We start from the raw sequence: 7,500 nt of genomic DNA on the forward strand, positions 1-7,500 counted from the left end.
CACCGACGAGAAACACACAATATTGAAATAATCATAATAATAACATCGTTAAACATTTAAAAATATTATTGAATATAAAATAAAGTTTCCTTACTTGTGAAAAGTGATGCTCTTAGTAACTTTCAAGGCAACAACAACTTGCAGCCAAAATCACAGAAGAAAAAACGAACATGAACACCATGTTTTTAACAGAAACCAGTGAGGAAAACAGTCCACCTGGGCTAATGGTAATCCAAGGTGGAGGTAATGCCGCCACACGTTACCGTTCGTCAACAACTGTTCGTCGGCAGCTGTTCGTCGGCAGCTTCATGAAATGGGTTTCCATGGCCAAGCAGCCGCACACAAGCCTAAGATCACCATGCGCAATGCCTAGCATCGGCTGGAGTGGTGTAAAGCTCGCCACCATTGGACTCTGGAGCAGTGGAAACACGTTCTCTGGAGTGATGAATCACGCCTCACCATCTGGCAGTCCGACGGACGAATCTGGGTTTGGCAGATGCCAGGGAGAACGCTACCTCTCCGAATGCATCGTGCAAACTGTAAAGTTTGGTGGAGGAGGAATAATGGTCTGGGGCTGTTTTTCATGGTTCGGGCTAGGCCCCTTGGTTCCAGTGAAGGGAAATCTTAACGCTACAGCATACAACGACATTCTAGACAATTGTGTGCTTCCAAATTTGTGGCAACAGTTTGGGGAAGGCCGTTTCCTGTTTCAGCATGGCAATGCCCCCGTGCACAAAGTGAGGTTCATACAGAAATGGTTTGTCGAGATCGGTGTGGAAGAACTTGACTGGCTTGCACAGAGCCCTGACCTCAACCCCATCGAACCCCTTTGGGATGAATTGGAACGCCGACTGCGAGCCAGGCCGAATCACCCAACATCCGTACCCGACCTCACTAATGCTTTTGTGGCTGAATGCAAGCAAATCCCCACAGCAATGTTCTAACATCTCATGGAAAGCCTTCCCAGAAGAGTGGAGGCTGTTCTAGCAGCAAAGGGGGGGGAGGGGCACCAACTCCATATTAATGCCCATTAATTTGGACACTTTTACTTTTGGTCATGTAGTGTGTGTGTATATATATATATATATATATACTAGCTTGGCTCGGCTCGCTACGCTCGCCTCACCAAGCGTCGTTACTGAGGATCAGGCTTATTTTAGCTGAGGATAATGACCGTACCTGAGTTGCTGTGTTGTCATGATTTACACCAATCATAATACAAACAATTATTTTGCACAAATTTCTTTGTAGCTGAAAAGAAAGGCTAGTATATATATATATATATATATATACACATTGGCAGATTTCCAAGCAGATGGCAGATGACCTTGAGCAAAAGAGAGGGTGAAGAGAGCAGAGAGAGGGAGTGAAAGAGCGGAAGAACAGGATTTTAGGACCCGTGGGCTGATGCCGTCAGGTCTAGTTGCAGAATCAGAGTCGAGGGTTGGCAGAAACTTTTCCACCTTGTCAGGAGGAAAGGACACAGAGTCCAGGAGCAGCTGGGTACGACTGGGTACGGTGGGTACAGAGAGGGATGGGTTTGGGATACAAGATTTAGAGGCAAACACAGAGTTGAGGCATTCAGCTTTTTCACGTGCGGAGTCAGCTGTGTGGCCGTTTGAGGTGAGGGAGGGGATGGAGGGGGAAGAAACACCAGAAACAGATTTTACCAGACGCCACCAGGATTTGCAAGAGGGAGACAGATAAGAGAGTTCTGTCCTGAGAACGGAGAGATATTGTTTCCTGGCTCTCCTGAGCTGCAGGATTACCTCGTGTGAACATGGCTACGTATATCTATGCAGTGTCTGTGTTGTCTTGTCTTGTCTTGTCACTGAACTACTCCCTCAAACTTTTGTGAAATTGTACCAAACTTCTGGTATGCACATATCTCTCCAGTCGGTATGTCCTAAGGGTATTTTATTTGGAAAATTTTCCAATTTTTAAATTCTTTTGGAATTTTTTCAGGAATTTTTTTTTTCAACTTCAATTGTTTATAAAAGGTATATTACATATATTACAAATACATTTGTGCATTATGATTGTTTGAATTATGATTGGTGTAAACCATGACAAAACAGCAACTCAGGTACAGTCATTTATCTATATATCTACATATCTGGGCAGTGTCTGTTGTCACTGAACTACTCCCTGAAACTTTTGTTTCCGTGGTTGTGAAGTGTTTTTAATAACGTGATGGTGGTTTTGAATCACGTGGTGGTGAGGTATTTTGAATTATGTGGTGGTGAGGTGTTTTTAAATGACGTGGTGGTGAGGGGTTTTTGAATTAGGTGGTGGTGAGGTGTTTTGAATTACGTGGTGGTGAGGTGTAATCGTCCCAAACTTCCAGTCTGCACCTACCCCTCCCTTATGTATGTGCTGAAGGGTTCTTTTTTGAATTATATATATTTTTTCAACCTAAATTGCTTTAAAAAATGTAATATTTTATACCCTTCCTCCCGTCCATGGTACACGGAATCTTGTGGTGAGGCTGTTGCCCAGAAACAACTTGCCTTCGTCTCCTGGAAAGCAAATCCAACGGAAGGAAATCTCATTTCCTTTCACAAAGCCCGAAACAAGTGTGTGTCCACCCTCATGAGAGCCAGGAAACAATATCTCTCCGTTCTCAAGACCGAACTCTCTTATCTGTCTCCCTCTTCCAAATCCTGGTGGCGTCTGGTCAAATATGTTTCTGGTGTTTCTTCCCCCTCCATCCCCTCCCTTACCTCAAACGGCTACACAGCTGACTCCGCACATGAAAAAGCTGAATGCCTCAACTCTGTGTTTGCCTCTAAATATTGTGTCCCAAACCCATCCCTCTCTGTACCCACCGTACCCAGTCGTACCCAGCTGCTCCTGGACTCCGTGTCCTTTCCTCCTGACAAGGTGGAAAAGTTTCTGTCAAACCTCGATTCTGATTCTGCAACTTGACCTGACGGCATCAGCCCATGGGTCCTAAAATCCTTTTCTTCCGCTCTTTCACTCCCTCTCTCTGTTCTCTTCACCCTCTCTTTTGCTCAAGGTCAACTGCCATCTGCTTGGAAATCAGCCAACATCACCGCTTTGCACAAAAAAGGTGCAAAAACAGATCCTAGCAACTACAGACCAATCAGCCTTCTCCCAATTATCAGCAAAGTCATGGAATCCATCATTGCTTCAGATATGAAATCTTTCCTCTTCTCCAATGGCTTGATCTCTGATCATCAATTTGGTTTCAGACCTGGTCACTCTACTCTGGTGACGCTTGGTGAGGCGAGCGTAGCGAGCCGAGCCAAGCTAGTATATATATATATATATATATACACACACACTACATGACCAAAAGTAAAAGTGTCCAAATTAATGGGCATTAATATGGAGTTGGTGCCCCCCCCCCCCCCTTTGCTGCTAGAACAGCCTCCACTCTTCTGGGAAGGCTTTCCATGAGATGTTAGAACATTGCTGTGGGGATTTGCTTGCATTCAGCCACAAAAGCATTAGTGAGGTCGGGTACGGATGTTGGGTGATTCGGCCTGGCTCGCAGTCGGCGTTCCAATTCATCCCAAAGGGGATCGATGGGGTTGAGGTCAGGGCTCTGTGCAAGCCAGTCAAGTTCTTCCACACCGATCTCGACAAACCATTTCTGTATGGACCTCACTTTGTGCACGGGGGCATTGCCATGCTGAAACAGGAAAGGGCCTTCCCCAAACTGTTGCCACAAATTTGGAAGCACACAATTGTCTAGAATGTCGTTGTATGCTGTAGCGTTAAGATTTCCCTTCACTGGAACCAAGGGGCCTAGCCCGAACCATGAAAAACAGCCCCAGACCATTATTCCTCCTCCACCAAACTTTACAGTTTGCACGATGCATTCGGAGAGGTAGCGTTCTCCCTGGCATCTGCCAAACCCAGATTCGTCCGTCGGACTGCCAGATGGTGAGGCGTGATTCATCACTCCAGAGAACGTGTTTCCACTGCTCCAGAGTCCAATGGTGGCGAGCTTTACACCACTCCAGCCGATGCTAGGCATTGCGCATGGTGATCTTAGGCTTGTGTGCGGCTGCTTGGCCATGGAAACCCATTTCATGAAGCTGCCGACGAACAGCTGCCGACGAACATGCTGCTTCTGCTTTCTCAACAATGGATGGAGGTCCTCAATGCCAAACAGGAAATTAGAGCTGTCTCCCTTGAAATATCACGTGCCTTCGATACAGTCTGGCACCCCGCTCTGCTCACCAAACTCTCCTCCTTTGGTATCCATGGAAATCTTCACGCATGGCTGGCGGACTTCCTCTCTCGTCGTAGTCAACGTGTGGCCCTGAATGGGTTTCTCTCATCTCCTCTTCCTGTTCAGGCTGGAGTTCCCCAAGGCAGTGTTCTGGGCCCTGTGCTTTTTCTGGTCTTCATCAATGATCTCTATGACTCTCTTGAAAATCCTCTCTATCTCTTTGCTGATGACTCTACTCTCTGTCGCTCCATTCTTCATCCCTCAGATCAGCAGTCTGCAGCCTCCTCACTCTCTGCAGACCTGGACAAAATCATAGACTGGGCAAACAAGTGGAACATGTCTTTCAATCCTGACAAATCTCACACTCTTACGATGTCTCTCCGAAAAGACTGACTGGACAACCCTCCCATCCACTTTCTGAATAATCCTCTCCAAGAAGTTCTGTCACTCAAGCTTTTGGGTCTCACTATCTGCCATGATCTTTCCTGGGAAAACCACATTTCAAATCTGGCCTCCAAAGCCAGTCGCCGACTGAGCATCCTCCGTCGTGCGAAGTCCTTCCTTGGCACACCTGAGCTCCTCACCACATACAAGGCTTTCATCCGCAGCTCAATGGAATACTGCTCTCCCCTCTGGGCTGGTGCTCCTGCCTCACACCTAGCTCGTCTTCACGCTGTTGAAACCAAAGCGTTCAGAATCATTGGAATCTCCCGCGATGAAGCTAACTCCAAGGGCCTCTCACTCACTCACCGCAGGCAGGTTGGTGGTCTTTCCATCTTCTACCGACTCCTCTCTGGCCTTGCCCCCTCAGCTCTCTCTGGGCAATGTCCCGCAAATATTCCTACAGGTCGCACAAGATCTGCCTGCAACCCTCTTATGGTTAAACTGCCAAAATCAAGACTCTCTGCTCACCTTCACTCCTTCATTCCTCTTTTCTCCCACCTCTGGAACAAACTCCCTCACTCTCTTCACTCCCACTCCACCCTCCAGGTCTTTAAAACAGCTGTTCACCACCATCTCTTATCTTCCCCCATCCAAAACCTTGATCTTTTCTACCCCCGCTAATTTCACCCCAATTCCACTTTTTTGAAATACCAACTTCTGTCCTGGAAGTCCGTGGTGTCCTTGTGTTTTATACTTCTCCCACCCCCCCCCCCCCTTCCCATGCCTCCTTCCCCCAAGCCCTCTCCCTCCCACAAATCTCCCTGCTCTCAAATGTTGTGTGCTCTCAAGTGTTTGTGTGCTTCCCCTTCTCTCCCCATCTTGTCTTCCACTCCCTCTTTTTATATATTTTGTCTGTCTGGTTGATTTGTTTGTGAAGTAAATGTCAGCTCTTTCACAAGCCTCGATTCAGTATACAAAAAAAAAAAAAAGTCCACTCACTGCCGGTCAAAGGTTTGGGTAGAACGCTCCCGTCTGATAACCTTTGGGCCTTGCACCAGCCCACATCCTCGGGAGATTGCAGTACAGGGAGCTGCACGCTATCAGCTTTTTGGGGTGAGTTGATCAACAAGTTCTCAAACTCTTTCATTGTTCAGAGGCACCGCTTTCTTGCTGGTAAGTTTCCAAGTATTTTTGACTTATTTTAGAAGCTTTATGAGCCATTTTAGGTAACAATCTTTTATCTCGCACACACTATACTTCTGGATGCCTGATAACCACATTGCTAGTTGTTTCTGTGCATGCACACATAGCGTTCTGGGGTTGGTTACGTCATTTTGAAAGTTGCATATTTGAACAGGATACCCACCTTAGGCACTTGCATCAACTGCTTCCATTTTGGTTCTCATAAACATTGGTACATAAGAGGCATTTATGCTAACATCTAGACAGTCATTCTTTGGACAAAAGTTCCACAGATATTAAGTTTCATGAATACGTCACCTTTGTACTTGTAGCCTCACTTTTCGCATGAAGGACAATTCTGGTATCCTCGTTGTTGTCCCCCCCCCCCCCCCCCCCCCATTTGTGGTTAGTTGGTAATGTCAGCCAGAAAATTCACGGTACTGCTGAAGCCGTTTAAAATCAAGAAATACGCTGGTAGACTAGACGGATTTCTGAGAAATGTGAATGTTCGGTGCATTTTTGGGTAAAAGTTGGGAACCTCACTTTTTAACATAATTAGGGTATGCTCAATTCGATTAACCCAGATCCCAAGCCGAATTTTGAGTTTTTCACCTTCTAATGAGCATAAACAAAATGGCTGCCAAATTGCCATTTTTGGACAATTTCTTTGAACATGCATTTATATATCATGTATATACATGCAGCTCTTTTACTTTAACTTTACAACTTTTACCCCAAAATGCACCTAGAAGCTTATACATGGCCTTTTTTCATAAATCCGTCTCGTCTATATTATGGTTGGCGACATATTGAAAGAGACATTCAAACTGATATTGAAATTGGACACTATAACAAATAACATGGGAAATGGTTTTAATAAGACAATGTTTCATGCAACCATTTATTCTAAAATTAAGTATACATGCCATGAAGCACAAACATTCAGGAATGTCACACATGTTGTTTTGCCAAACTACATCAAATTCATACAAGGGGTCTGATCATCACTCTGTTGCTGACAGGCACACACTGATGTGCACCTCAACTCTGAATAGTGACATTTGCAGCGTCGAGTCTTGCATTGCTTCTGGCATGCACAACAAATCATCTCGAGGCAAATTTCTGGGATTGGACTCGGTGACATCAGAATAGGCTCTAGTCCTGAATCGCCACGTTTCCATCCCATTTCCACAGGTGCAGGAAGGTCAGGTATGGCACAATGAGCAATTCTCCATACCATGGCTTGATGGTGTACTCACATCAAATGGAAATGAAGAGCATCACTTGTCGGTGGCATTGCTTCTGGTTTACCAGTCTTGGAGAACAACATATGTCGTGCTGAATCAACAGAGGTTGTTCTGTGCACATTATATATTCTGCAGACGAACGCTTCTGCAGATTTGATTGTCTCCTCTGTGAGTTCATCAATGCACAAGTTCTTCAGCAGTTTATTCAAAAACTCAAAAACACCCCTCAAAATTCGGCTTGGGAACCGGGTGAATCAAATTCAGCATACCCGAATTATGTTAAAAAGTGAGGTTCCCAACTTTTACCCAAAAATGCACCTAGAAGCTTATGTATGGCCTTTTCCCATAAATCCGTCGAGTCTATGGGTGGTTTGCCATTGCCTTCCCAGCAGTAGGTAAGGCAGGAATTTGTAATTTGGTCATGGTGCCGGCGATAGCTCGCCAACTCTTCGTGAAGGAGACCGTGGGGATCTTTAACATCCA

Source organism: Myxine glutinosa, chromosome 6 (assembly GCF_964187855.1).
Source record: "Myxine glutinosa chromosome 6, kmMyxGlut1.1, whole genome shotgun sequence".
Classification (NCBI taxonomy): domain Eukaryota; kingdom Metazoa; phylum Chordata; class Myxini; order Myxiniformes; family Myxinidae; genus Myxine; species Myxine glutinosa.